Raw genomic sequence first — 14,807 nt, forward strand, 5'->3', positions numbered from 1 at the left:
ACTATCATATATTGCTGGAAAGCCCAGGATGTCTACTTTCCAACGCTGTTGAGAGCGTGCCAATTGGGCTTCTGTAGCTCCAGAAAATCCACTTCGAGTGCAGGGAGGTCAGAATCCAACAGCATCTGCAGTCCTTTTCAGTCTCTGGATCAGATTTTTGCTCAGGTCCCTCAATTTCAGCCAGAAAATACCTGAAATCACAGAAAAACACACAAACTCATAGTAAAGTCCAGAAAAGTGAATTTTAACTAAAAACTAATAAAAATATACTAAAAACTCAACTCAAACTACTAAAAACATACTAAAAACAATGCCAAAAAGCGTACAAATTATCCGCTCATCACAACACCAAACTTAAATTGTTGCTTGTCCCCAAGCAAATGAAAATCAAATAAGATAAAAAGAAGAGAATATACTATAGACTCCAAATTATCAATGAAACTTAGCTCCAAATTAGATGAGCGGGACTAGTAGCTTTTTGCCTCCGAACAGTTTTGGCATCTCACTTTATCCTTTGAAATTCAGAATGATTGGCTTCTTTAGGAACTCAGAATCCAGATAGTGTTATTGATTCTCCTAGTTAAGTATGATGATTCTTGAACACAGCTACTTATTGAGTCTTGGCCGTGGCCCAAAGCACTCTGTCTTCCAGTATTACCACCGGATACATACATGCCACAGACACATAATTGGGTGAACCTTTTCAGATTGTGACTCAGCTTTGCTAGAGTCCCCAATTAGAGGTGTCCAGGGTTCTTAAGCACACTCTTTTTGCCTTGGATCACAACTTTCTTTCTTTCATTTTCTTTTTCTCCCTTCTCTTTTTTTTTCGTTTCTTTTCCCTTCTTTTTTGTATTCACTGCTTTTTCTTGCTTCAAGAATCATTTTTATGATTTTTCAGATCCTCAGTAACATGTCTCCTTTTTCATCATTCTTTCAAGAGCCAACAATTTTAACATTCATGAACAACAAATTCAAAAGACATATGCACTGTTTAAGCATACATTCAGAAAACAAAAAGTATTGTCACCACATCAAACTAATTAAGCTAGTTTTAAAGATGAATTTGAAATCCTGTACTTCTTGTTCTTTTGTGATAAAAACAGTTTTCATTTAAGAAAGGTGATGGATTCATAGGACATTCATAACTTTAAGGCATAGACACTAAGACACTAATGATCATAAGACACAAACATAGACAAACATAAGCATGAAAATTTCGAAAAACAAGAGAATAAAGAACAAGGAGATTAAAGAACGGGTCCACCTTAGTGATGGCGGCTTGTTCTTCCTCTTGAAGGTCTTATGGAGTGCTTGAGCTCCTCAATGTCTCTTCCTTGTCTTTGTTGCTCCTCTCTCATGATTCTTTGATCTTCTCTAATTTCATGGAGGAGGATGGAATGTTCTTGGTGCTCCACCCTTAGTTGTCCCATGTTGGAACTCAATTCTCCTAGGGAGGTGTTAATTTGCTCCCAATAGTCTTGTGGAGGGAAGTGCATCCCTCGAGGCATCTCAGGGATCTCATGATGAGAGGGGTCTCTTGTTTGCTCCATCCTTTTCTTAGTGATGGGCTTGTGGTCATGCCTTCTCAGTTGAACCGGCTTCCCTCTTGAATCTCTCTTCTATTGGGCACCCTCTTCACAGATGTCTATGAGGACTTGGTCCAACCTTTGATCAAAGTTGACCCTTCTTCATGGCCACAACTTCATAGAAGTGGTCTTGATGCACCCTTGAGATGAATCTCTCCATCTTCCATGACTCGGAGGTGAAAGCTTTTGCCTTCCCTTTCCTCTTTCTAGAGGTTTCTCCGGCCTTGGATGCCATAAATGGTTATGGAAAAACAAAAAGCAATGCTTTTTCCACACCAAACTTAAAAGGTTTGCTCGTCCTCGAGCAAAAGTAGAAAGAAGAGAGTAGAAGAAGAAATAGAGGAGATGGAGGTGGCTTTGTGGTTCGGCCATTATGGGTGGGTTTGGGAGGGTAAGTGGTTTGAATTTGAATGGTGAGGTAGGTGGGGTTTTATGAAGGATGGATGTGAGTGGTAAAGAGAAAGATGGGATTTGATAGGTGAAGGGTTTTTGGGGAAGAGGTATTGAGGTGATTGGTGAATGGGTGAAGAAGAAAGATGGTGGTGGGGTGTTGGTGGGGATCCTGTGGGGTCCACAGATCCTGAGGTGTCAAGAAAAAGTCATCCCTGCACCAAATGGCATTCAAAATCACGTTTTGAGCCAATTCTGGCGTTAAACGCCGGGCTGGTGCCCACTTCTGGCGTTTAACGCCAGGTTGTTGCCCTTTACTGGCGTTTAACGCCAGTCTGGTGCCCTTTTCTGGCGTTAAACTCCCAGAATGGTGCCAGACTGGGCGTTAAACGCCCATCTGCTAGCCTTACTGGCGTTTAAACGCCAGTAGGTTCTTCCTCCAGGGTGTGCTATTTTTCTTCCTGTTTTTCATTCTGTTTTTGCTTTTTCAATTGATTTTGTGACTTCTTATGATCATCAACCTACAAAAAACATAAAATAACAAAAGAAAATAGATAAAATATAATCATTGGGTTGCCTCCCAACAAGCGCTTCTTTAATGTCAGTAGCTTGACAGAGGGCTCTCATGGAGCCTCACAGATACTCAGAGCAATGTTGGAACTTCCCAACACCAAACATAGAGTTTGAATGTGGGGGTTCAACACCAAACTTAGAGTTTGGTTGTGGCCTCCCAACACTAAACTTAGAGTTTGACTGTGGGGGCTCTGCTTGACTCTGATTTGAGAGAAGCTCTTCATGCTTCCTCTCCATGGTGACAGAGGGATATCCTTGAGCCTTAAACACAAAGGATTCTTCATTCACTTGAATGATTAGTTCACCTCCATCAACATCAATCACAGCCTTTGCTGTGGCTAGGAAGGGTCTGCCAAGGATGATGGTTTCATCCATGCACTTCCCAGTCTCTAGGACTATGAAATCAGCAGGGATGTAATGGTCTTCAATCTTCACCAAAACATCCTCTACAAGTCCATGAGCTTGTTTTCTTGAATTGTCCGCCATCTCTAGTGAGATTCTTGCAGCTTGCACCTCAAAGATCCCTAGCTTCTCCATTACAGAGAGAGGCATGAGGTTTACACTTGACCCTAAGTCACACAGAGCCTTCTTGAAGGTCATGGTGCCTATGGTGCAAGGTATTGAAAACTTCCCAGGGTCTTGTCTCTTTTGAGGTAATTTCTGCCTAGACAAGTCATCCAGTTCTTTGGTGAGCAAAGGAGGTTCATTCTCCCAAGTCTAATTTCCGAATAACTTGTCATTTAGCTTCATGATTGCTCCAAGGTATTTAGCAACTTGCTCTTCAGTGACATACTCATCCTCTTCAGAGGAGGAATACTCATCCGAGCTCATGAAAGGCAGAAGTAAGTCCAATGGAATCTCTATGGTCTCATTCTGAGCCTCAGATTCCCATGGTTCCTCATTGGGGAACTCAGTGGAGGTCAGTGCACGCCCATTGAGGTCTTCCTCAGTGGCGTTCACTTCCTCTCCTTCCTCTCCAAATTCGGCCATGTTGATGGCCTTGCACTCTCCTTTTGGATTTTCTTCTGTGTTGCTTGGAAGAGTACTTGGAGGGAGTTCAGTAACTTTCTTGCTCAGCTGTCCCACTTGTGCCTCCAAGTTCCTAATGGAGGACCTTGTTTCAGTCATGAAACTTTGAGTGGTTTTGATTAGATCAGAGACCATGGTTGCTAAGTCAGAGGAGTTCTGCTTAGAATTCTCTGTCTGTTGCTGAGAAGATGATGGAAAAGGCTTGCCATTGCTAAACCTGTTTCTTCCACCATTATTGTTGTTGAAACCTTGTTGAGGTCTCTCTTGATTCTTCCATGAGAAATTTGGGTGATTTCTCCATGAAGAATTATAGGTGTTTCCATAGGGTTCTCCTAGGTAATTCACCTCTTCCATTGAAGGGTTCTCAGGATCATAAGCTTCTTCTTCAGATGAAGCATCCTTAGTACTGCTTGGTGCATTTTGCATTCCAGACAGACTTTGAGAAATCAAATTGACTTGTTGAGTCAATATCTTGTTCTGAGCCAGAATGGCATTCAGAGTATCAATCTCAAGAACTCCTTTCTTCTGATTAGTCCCATTGTTCACAAGATTTCTTTCAGAAGTGTACATGAATTGGTTATTTGCAACCATTTCAATTAGCTCTTGAGCTTCTGTAGGCGTCTTCTTCAGATGAAGAGATCCTCCAACAGAGCTATCCAAAGACATCTTGGATAGTTCAGAGAGACCATCATAGAAAATACCTATGATGCTCCATTCAGAAAGCATGTCAGAGGGGCACTTTCTGATCAATTGTTTGTATCTTTCCCAAGCTTCATAGAGGGATTCTCCATCCTTCTGTCTGAAGGTTTGGACTTCCACTCTAAGCTTACTCAATTTTTGAGGTGGAAAGAACTTTGCCAAAAAGGCATTGACTAGCTTTTCCCATGAGTCCAGGCTTTCTTTAGGTTGTGAGTCCAACCATATTCTAGCTCTGTCTCTTACAGCAAAAGGGAATAGCATAAGTCTGTAGACCTCAGGGTCAACCCCATTAGTCTTGACAGTGTCACAGATTTGCAAGAATTCAGCTAAAAACTGATGAGGATCTTCCAATGGAAGTCCATGGAACTTGCAATTTTGTTGCATTAGAGAAACTAATTGAGGCTTAAGCTCAAAGTTGTTTGCTCCAATGGCAGGGATAGAGATGCTTCTCCCATAGAAGTCGGGACTAAGTGCAGTAAAGTCACCCAGCACCTTCCTTGCATTGTTGTTGTTCTCAGCTGCCATGGGTTCTTCTTCCTTGAAGATTTCTGTTAGGTCCTCTACAGAGAGTTGTGCCTTAGCTTCTCTTAGCTTTCGCTTCAGGGTCCTTTCAGGTTCAGGGTCAGCTTCAACAAGAATGCCTTTGTCTCTGCTCCTGCTCATATGAAAGAGAAGAGAACAAGAAAATATGGAATCCTCTATGTCACAGTATAGAGATTCCTTGAGGTGTCAGAGGAAAAGAAAAATAGAAGGCAGAAGTAGAAAATTCGAACTTATCAAAGAAGATGGAGTTCGAATTTTGCATTAAGGAATAGTGTTAGTCCATAAATAAAAGGATGTGAGAAGAAGGGAAGTAATTTTCGAAAATTAAGTAAAAGATTTTGAAAACATTTTGAAAAACACTAATTTATTTTCGAAAATCAAGAGTGAGAAAGAGATCAAGTAATTTTTGAAAAAGATTTTGAAATTAGAAGTTAAAAAGATATGATTGAAAACTATTTTGAAAAAGATGTGATTAAAAAGATATGATTGAAAAGTTATGCTTTTAAAAAGATGTGATTGAGAAGATATGATTTGAAAAACATTTTAAAAAGATTTGATTTTAAAAATTAATGACTTGCCTATCAAGAAAAGATATGATTCAAACATTAAACCTCTCTCAACAGAAAAGGCAACATACTTGGAATGTTCAATCAAATCATTAATTGTTAGCAAGTATCTTTGAAAAAGGAAAGAAATTGATTTTGAAAACATTTGATTGAAAAGATATGATTTGAAAAAGATTTGATTTTGAAAAACTTTGAAAACTTGAAAAAAAATTGATTTGAAAACAAAATCTTCCCCCTTGTGCCATCCTGGCGTTAAACGCCCAGAATGGTGCACATTCTGGCGTTTAACGCCCAAAACTCTACCCTTTTGGGCGTTAAACGCCCAACCAGGCACCCTGGCTGGTGTTTAAACGCCAGTCTGTCCTTCTTTACTGGGCGTTTTGAACGCCCAGCTTTTTCTGTATAATTCCTCTGCTGTATGTTCTGAATCTTTAATTCTCTGTATTATTGACTTGAAAAGACACAAATTAAAAATATTTTTGGATTTTTAATAATGAGGAATAATCAAAATGCAACTAAAATCAAATAACAATGCATGCAAGACACCAAACTTAGCAGTTTGTATACTACTGACACTAACAAAATGAGAATGCATATGAGAAACAACAAAACACTCAAGTCAAGAGAATTTAAAGATCAGAGCAAGGAAATCATCAAGAACAACTTGAAGATTAATGAGGACACATGCATAAATTCAAAAAATGCAAGAAGAACAGAAACATGCAATTGACACCAAACTTAAAATGAGACACTAGACTTAAACAAGAAACATACAATATTTTTGGTTTTTATGATTTTGTAAATTTTTTTGGATTTTTCGAAAATTAAGTGGAAAAGAAAATAAAGGTATCAAAATTCTTAATGAGAATTCCAGGAATCATGCAATGTTAGTCTAAAGCTTTAGTCTAAAGGAATTAGACATGGCTAGCCAAGCTTCAGTAGGACATTGCATTCAAGAGCTAAATTGATAAGAATCAATCAGCTTTGGTGATGATAAGAACATCACCTTGAAACACTAGAATTCATTCTTAAGAACTCTGAAAAATACCTAATCTAAGCAACAAGACGAACCGTCAGTTGTCCATACTCAAAACAATCCCCGGCAACGGCGCCAAAAACTTGGTGCGCGAAATCGTGATCATTACAACTTCGCACAACTAACCAGCAAGTGCACTGGGTCGTCCAAGTAATAAACCTTACGCGAGTAAGGGTCGATCCCACAGAGATTGTTGGTATGAAGCAAGCTATGGTCACCTTGTAAATCTTAGTTAGGCAGACTCAATTGGGTATAGATGATGAATGAAACATAAAGATAAAGATAGAGGTACTTATGTATATCATTGGTGAGAGCTTCAGATAAGCGTATGAAGATGCCTTCCCTTCCGTCTCTCTGCTTTCCTACTGTCTTCATCCAATCCTTCTTACTCCTTTCCATGGCAAGCTTATGCAAGGGTTTCACCGTTGTCAGTGGCTACCTCCCATCCTCTCAGTGAAAACGTTCCTATGCTCTGTCACAGCATAGGCTAATCAGCTGTCGGTTCTCGTTCAGGCCGGAATAGAATCCATTGATTCTTTTGCGTCTGTCACTAACGCCCCGCCTGCTAGGAGTTTGAAGCATGTCACAGTCATTCAATCATTGAATCCTACTCAGAATACCACAGACAAGGTTAGACCTTCCGGATTCTCTTGAATGCCGCCATCAGTTCTCGCCTATACCACGAAGACTCTGATCTCACGGAATGGCTGGCTCGGTTGTCAGGCGAGCACTCGGTTGTCAGGCGATCAACCATGCATCGTGTATCAGGAATCAAAGAGATATTCACTAGAGCCTTATTGCTTGTAGAACAGAAGTGGTTGTCAGTCACTTTGTTCATAAGTGAGAATGATGATGAGTGTCACGGATCATCACATTCATCAAGTTGAAGAACAAGTGATATCTTGGACAAAGATCAAGCGGAATTGAATAGAAGAACAATAATAATTGCATTAATACTCGAGGTACAGCAGAGCTCCACACCTTAATCTATGGTGTGTAGAAACTCCACCGTTGAAAATACATAAGAACAAGGTCTAGGCATGGCCAAATGGCCAGCCTCCCAAAGTGATCAAAAGATCTAAAGAAAAAGGTTCCAAAGATCAGAAGATTTTAAAATACAATAGTAAAAGGTCCTATATATAGAAAACTAGTAGCCTAGGGTGTACAGAAATGAGTAAATGACATAAAAATCCACTTCCGGGCCCACTTGGTGTGTGCTTGGGCTGAGCAATGAAGCATTTTTCGTGTAGAGACTCTTCTTGGAGTTAAACGCCAGCTTTTATGCCAGTTTGGGCGTTTAACTCCCATTTAGGTGCCAGTTCCGGCGTTTAACGCTGGGAATTCTGAAGGTGACTTTGAACGCCGGTTTGGGCCATCAAATCTTGGGCAAAGTATGGACTATCATATATTGCTGGAAAGCCCAGGATGTTTACTTTCCAACGCCGTTAAGAGTGCGCCAATTGGGCTTCTGTAGCTCCAGAAAATCCACTTCGAGTGCAGGGAGGTCAGAATCCAACAGCATCTGCAGTCCTTTTCAGTCTCTGCATCAGATTTTTGCTCAGGTCCCTCAATTTCAGCCAGAAAATACCTGAAATCACAGAAAAACACACAAACTCATAGTAAAGTCCAGAAAAGTGAATTTTAACTAAAAACTAATAAAAATATACTAAAAACTCAACTCAAACTACTAAAAACATACTAAAAACAATGCCAAAAAGCGTACAAATTATCCGCTCATCAGGTGTCTGGATGTTGCATGGCTTTGACAACATTCAACTTGAACTCCTCCTCATTGACTCTCAAGGTTACTTCCCCTTTTTGGACGTCAATGAGGATTCGGCCAGTTGCTAGGAAAGGTCTTCCTAGAATGAGAGTTGCACTCTTGTGCTCCTCCATTTCCAGCACCACAAAGTCAGTAGGAAAGGCAAATGGCCCAACCTTGACAATCATGTCCTCAATCACGCCTGATGGGTATTTAATGGACCCATCAGCAAGTTGAAGACATATCCTGGTTGGTTTGATTTCTTCAGTTAAACCAAGCTTTCTGATAGTAGATGCAGGTATTAGGTTGATACTTGCCCCAAGATCACATAAAGCTTGCTTGGTGCAAGTGCCCTCTAATGTGCATGGTATCATAAAGCTCCCAGGATCTTTAAGCTTCTCAGGTAAGCTTTTCAGAATGACTGCACTGCATTCTTCAGTGAGGTAAACTTTTTCAGTTTCCCTCCAATCCTTCTTATGACTTAAGATCTCTTTCATGAACTTAGCATAAGAGGGTATTTGCTCAAGTGCTTCTGCAAACGGAATCTTTATTTCAAGAGTCCTGAGATAGTCTGCAAAGCGGGCAAATTGCTTATCCTGTTCCGCTTGGCAGAGTTTTTGAGGATAAGGCATTTTGGCTTTGTATTCCTCAACCTTAGTTGCTGCAGGTTTATTACCTACAGAAGTGAGTCGGGAAGCCTTTTTAGAAGGGTTGTTATCAGCACTTGTATGTGACTGATTCCCCACTGGCATTTGAATGCCAGTGGTGGGAGCTGGAGTGGCGTTAGACGCCACTTCCTTGTTTGTTACTAGCGTTTGAATGCCAGAACCATGCTCCCTTTGGGCGTTCAACGCCGGATTTATGCTTGTTTCTGGCGTTGAACGCCAGGAATGAGCATGGTCTGGGCGTTCAGTGCCAGCTTTATTCCTCTCTGGGCTCTGACTGTCCTCAGAGGGATTTTGAGTAGCCATTTGTTCATTTCTTGGTTTCCTGCTGCTTTGAAGTGAGGTATTTAATGTTTTCCCACTTCTTAATTGAACTGCTTGGCATTCTTCTGCTATTTGTTTTGACAGTTGCTTTTCTGTCTGCTTTAATTGTACTTCCATATTCCTGTTAGCCATTCTTGTTTCCTGTAATATTTCCTTGAATTCGGCTAGCTGCTGAGTTAGAAAGTCTGATTGCTGATTGAATTCATTAGCCTGATCCACCGGACTGAGTTCAGCAGTTATTGTTTTAGCTTCTTCTTTCATGGAAGATTCACTACTTAGGTACAGATGTTGATTTCTGGCAACTGTATCAATAAGCTCTTGAGCTTCTTCAATTGTTTTTCTCATATGTATAGATCCACCAGCTGAGTGGTCTAGAGAAATCTGAGCTTTTTCTGTAAGCCCATAGTAGAAGATGTCTAATTGCACCCATTCTGAAAACATTTCAGAGGGGCATTTTCTTAGCATCTCTCTGTATCTCTCCCAGGCATCATAAAGAGATTCATTATCTCCTTGTTTGAAGCCTTGGATGCTTAGCCTTAGCTGTGTCATCCGTTTTGGAGGGAAATAGTGATTCAGGAATTTTTCTGACAGCTGCTTCCATGTTTTTATGCTGTTCTTAGGCTGGTTATTTAACCACCTCTTAGCTTGATTTTTTACAGCAAATGGAAACAGTAATAATCTGTAGACATCCTGATCCACTTCCTTATCATGTACTGTGTCAGCAATTTGCAAAAATTGTGCCAGAAACTCTGTAGGTTCTTCATGTGGAAGACCAGAATACTGACAATTTTGCTGCACCATGATAATGAGCCGAGGATTCAACTCAAAGCTACTAACTCCAATGGAGGGTATACAGATACTACTCCCATATGAAGCAGTAGTGGGGTTAGCATATGACCCCAGAGTCCTCTTGGACTGTTCATTCCTACTTGCTTCCATGATGAAATACAAGGGATAATTTATATGTTGATTTTTTTTTTGAATTAAAAATAAAAAACGAAATAAATAAAAGAAATTGGAAATATTTTGAAATTGAAATTCGAATTTTTATATAAAATTTTCCAAAAAAGAAGTTCAAAATTAGTTAGAAAATATAATTTTTTTGAATTTTGAATTTTGTGATGAAAGAGAAAAACACACAAAAGACACAAGACTTAAAATTTTTAGATCTAATGCTCCTTATTTTCGAAAATTTTTGGAGGGAAAACACCAAGGAACACCAAACTTAAAAATTTTAAGATCAAGACACAAGAAAAACTCAAGAACACCTTGAAGATTCACAAGAACATCAAGAACAAAAGGAAGAACACCAAACTTAAGATTTTTAGAAAACTTTAATAAAATTTTCGAAAATTATAAAAAGATTAACAAGAAAACACCAAACTTAAAGTTTGGCACAAGATTCAATCAAAGAAAATTTATTTTTGAAAAAGGTTCCAAAGCGTATACCCAATTATCAAGAATATAAGCCAATACTCTAGCCAATTGGGAGTAAATGTAACACTTGTTCTGAATGTTCCAATTAATGTTTTTTAAAAAGAACACAAGTGAAACAAGAAAATCACAAAGCAAGAAAAACTCAAGATCAACAAAAAAGATAAACAAGAACAACTTGAAGATCAATGAAGAACAAAGAACACAAGTCGAAAATTTTAAAGAAAAATATAAGACATGTAATTGACACCAAACTTAGAACAAAACACTAGACTCACGAAAATTAGCAATTAATTAAGAAAAATAATAAATTTTGAAAAGAAATTTTTGAAAAGAAACTATCCTATCAAGATTTAATGACTCTATAACAATAAAAATAAAAATAAATTATTCCTAATCTAAGAAATAAAATAAACCTTTAGTTGTTCAAACTCGAATAATCCTCGGCAACGGCACCAAAAACTTGGTGCATGAATTTGCAGTCCGTACCACTAACCAGCAAGTGCACTGGGTCGTCCAAGTAATACCTTACGTGAGTAAGGGTCGATCCCATGGAGATTATTGGTTTGAAGCAAGCTATGTTTATTTTATTGATCTTAATCAGGATACCAATAGAGTTCTTTAGCCTCGTATAAAGTAAAAAGGGGCATAAAATAAATAGTTGTTACTTGTTGTGCAGTAATGGGGAATATGTTGGAGTTTTGGAGATGCTTTGTCCTTTGAACTTCAACTCTTCCTTGAAATCCTTCAACACACGCAAGGCTCCTTCCATGGCAAGCTCTATGTAGGGTGTCACCGTTGTCAATGGCTACTTCCCATCCTCTCAGTGAAAACGTTCCTATGCTCTGTCACAGCACGGCTAATCATCTGTCGGTTCTCAATCAGGTTGGAATAGAATCCATTGATTCTTTTGCGTCTGTCACTAACGCCCAGCCTTCAGGAGTTTGAAGCTCGTCACAGTCATTCAATCCCAGAATCCTACTCGGAATACCACAGACAAGGTTTAGACTTTCCGGATTCTCATGAATGCCGCCATCAATCCGGCTTATACCACGAAGATTCTGATTAAGGAATCTAAGAGATACTCATTCAATCTGATGTAGAACGGAGGTGGTTGTCAGGCACACGTTCATGGGTTGAGGAAGGTGATGAGTGTCACGGATCATCACCTTCTCCATAATTAAGCGCGAATGAACATCTTAGATAAGAACAAGCGTGTTTGAATGGAAAATAAGGGAATTGTATTAATTCATCGAGACGCTGCAGAGCTCCTCACCCCCAACAATGGAGTTTAGAGACTCATGCCGTCAAAAAGTATGTAATTCAGATCTGAAAATGTCATAAGGTACAGAATAATTCTCTAAAAGTTGTTTAAATAGTAAACTAGTATCCTAGGTTTACAGAATATGAGTAAACTAAGATAATTGGTGCAGAAATCTACTTCTGGGGCCCACTTGGTGTGTGCTGGGGCTGAGACTAAAGCTATCCACGAGTAGAGGCTTTTCTTGGAGTTGAACTCCAATTTATGACGTGTTTTGGGCGTTCAACTCCGGATCATGACGTTTTTTTGGCGTTTAACTCCAGACAGCAGCATGTACTTGGCGTTCAACGCCAAGTTACGTCGTCTATCTTCGCGCCAAGTATGGACTATTATATATTGCTGGAAAGCCCTGGATGTCTACTTTCCAACGCCGTTGAGATCGCGCCAATTGGACTCCTGTAGCTCCAGAAAATCCATTTCGAGTGAAGGGAGGTCAGGATCCAACAGCATCAGCAGTCCTTTTTCAGCCTAAGTCAGATTTTTGCTCAACTTCCTCAATTTCAGCCAGAAAATACCTGAAATCACAGAAAAATACACACACTCATAGTAAAGTCTATAAATATGATTTTTGCTTAAAAACTAATAAAATTCTATTAAGAACTAATTAAAACATACTAAAATCTACATGAAATTACCCCCAAAAAGTGTATAAAATATCCGCTCATCACATATCCATCAATCCAAGAACCTTATGATCCTATTTATGATATCCGAGCAGAACAAGAGTCAAGGGATCGTCTCAAGGAAACAATGGATCAATTTCAAGCAACCCTTCATCAATTGGACCGAGCGGTAAGTCGAATGGCACCCGGAGTTCTCATGGCTAAAGAATCTCAATTTGAGAACAAGGAACTGAAGTGTGTGGTGCAACAAGTGGAAAAGATAGAGAGTGATGAACCACCAAATCCTTATTATGAGGAACCACCCTCTTATCATGAACCCTTCCTCCCAAGTAATAAACCCTCACATCCACCCCAATCTTCAATGCATGACACTATTGGTGTTCTTCTTCAAGGGCAAAGAGAGATGAAACGGGGAGTACTAGAATTCGCGACTGCCTTGATTGATGTAGTAAACCGATTAGCTTCCCAATATTTGAACACTCAAAGTACTCCCATGCCTACATATGGAGAATCAAAAGAAGAGTGTAGCATGAAGGAGACACTAGAAACTCCGATGGATAATGAGAAACATGGCTTTGTATTGGAAAAAGTGGAGGAAGCTATAATAGTTGTAGAGGAAGAAGTGGTTGAAGATTTAGAGTTACTGAACCTCCATGGGAATCTAGAATTATAGAGTACTCCTCCAATAAGATCGAACTTGATGTCAAGAAAGCCAGTGCACAACTGATAAACCCTGTATTTAGGGTTTATCTTGTGTTAGATTTAGAGCATTTTATCAACCTTTTCTCACATTTAGCCAATGAATTAGCATGATTTTGTAATCTCTCCCATATTTGTGCTTGAATGTAAAAACATGCTTTTTAGGCCTTTAATTTGATAATTTTAATTCATCCTTGATTCCATAAGATGCCTTGATGTGTTTCCTAGTAATCTCAGGTTAAAATAGGCTAAGCATGGATCAAAGGAGAAAGGAAGGAAGCATGCAAGTGGAGAGAAGCACAAAAAGCCAAAGAATTGATCTCGGCCAAGGACGCACACGCGCACAAGGCGCTCGCATGCACATCGCTAAATCGGCCAGGGACGCGTACGCGTACCGTGCACGCATGCGTCGCAGTCCGCACGTGATTCTATTACTGCAACACGTGCCTGGCGATTTTAGAGGGCTTCTGCAACTAGCATTGGCGCCAAACTGCATATAAGAACCAAGGATTGAAGGGGATTAACACATTCACATCAATACACTCATTTTTACACTTTTTTAGATATTTTTAGTTAGTTACATTTGTAGAGAGAGAGACTCCAACCTCTCTCTAGGGTTCATCTTCATTTTTTCAACTCTCAACCATTCCTTGGTGAGATCCATTGCAACTCTCAATTTACTTTGTTCATTTTATAGACCCTTTTCTCTAATCTCAATTAGTGCTTGTAATTGTTCAATCCTCATAGATCTTAGATTTAACTTTGTTGTTTTGGATTCTATTAATGCATTGGAGATTTTATTTTCATTATTGTTCATTGTTAATTGTTGTTAATCTCTTGTATTGAATTACTTTGATTCTAAGTTTCTTCTCAATTCTACTATGTCTTTCATTCTTGCTCTCCAAATGTTTGACAAAATGCCAACTTTAGATATGGAGTAGCATTCGCTCACTTGGCCTAGTGGTTGAGTCATTGGAGACACTTGAATAATGGATGTCAATTGTTGATTGAGAATTGAGAATTGCTAATTGACTTGGAGTGCACTAAAGCTAGACTTCCCTAGGGTAAGACTAGTGCTTGTGACTCAAGTTAGTTACTTTTACTTGACTTTCCTCTATGATTAGGGGTTAACTAAGTGAAGCAATATTCCATTGTTATCACAATTGAAGAAAGCTATAGTGATGGAAATTCCAATGTTCAACCTTGGCCAAGGCCTTTAATATTGATTGATTGTTGTTCACCTTTGTTAGTACTTTTATGCCGCACTCTTCAAACCACAAAAGACCACTTAATCAATAACATGCATCCTTGTAGCATTCTTTCAGAAAATGACTTGGGACTAACTCTATCGGTTATTGATTTGATTTGTTTGATGATGGATTTTGTGTCAGTTTAGACTATACTACGATTGGTTACTTGATAATTTCTATACCGGCAAAAATCCAATCATCAAAATGGCACCGTTGCCGGGGAATGCACATGGGTGCCATGTTTTTGATTAATGTAAATATGTGAATATTGTGAATATGTTTGTCTTTTTCTTGTTTGTTAGTT

The 14,807-nt window shown here is 39.2% G+C and overlaps 1 non-coding gene across 1 annotated transcript; it reads left to right on the forward strand.

The window, feature by feature from the left end:
- Positions 1 to 4,301: 4,301 nt before the first annotated feature.
- On the forward strand, positions 4,302 to 4,409 carry LOC130977878 (small nucleolar RNA R71). Its single transcript, XR_009085551.1, has one exon. It is a non-coding gene; the product is annotated as a small nucleolar RNA R71 (small nucleolar RNA).
- The last annotated feature ends 10,398 nt before the right edge of the window (positions 4,410 to 14,807 follow it).

Source organism: Arachis stenosperma, chromosome 4 (genome assembly GCF_014773155.1).
Source record: "Arachis stenosperma cultivar V10309 chromosome 4, arast.V10309.gnm1.PFL2, whole genome shotgun sequence".
NCBI classification, from domain to species: Eukaryota; Viridiplantae; Streptophyta; class Magnoliopsida; order Fabales; family Fabaceae; genus Arachis; species Arachis stenosperma.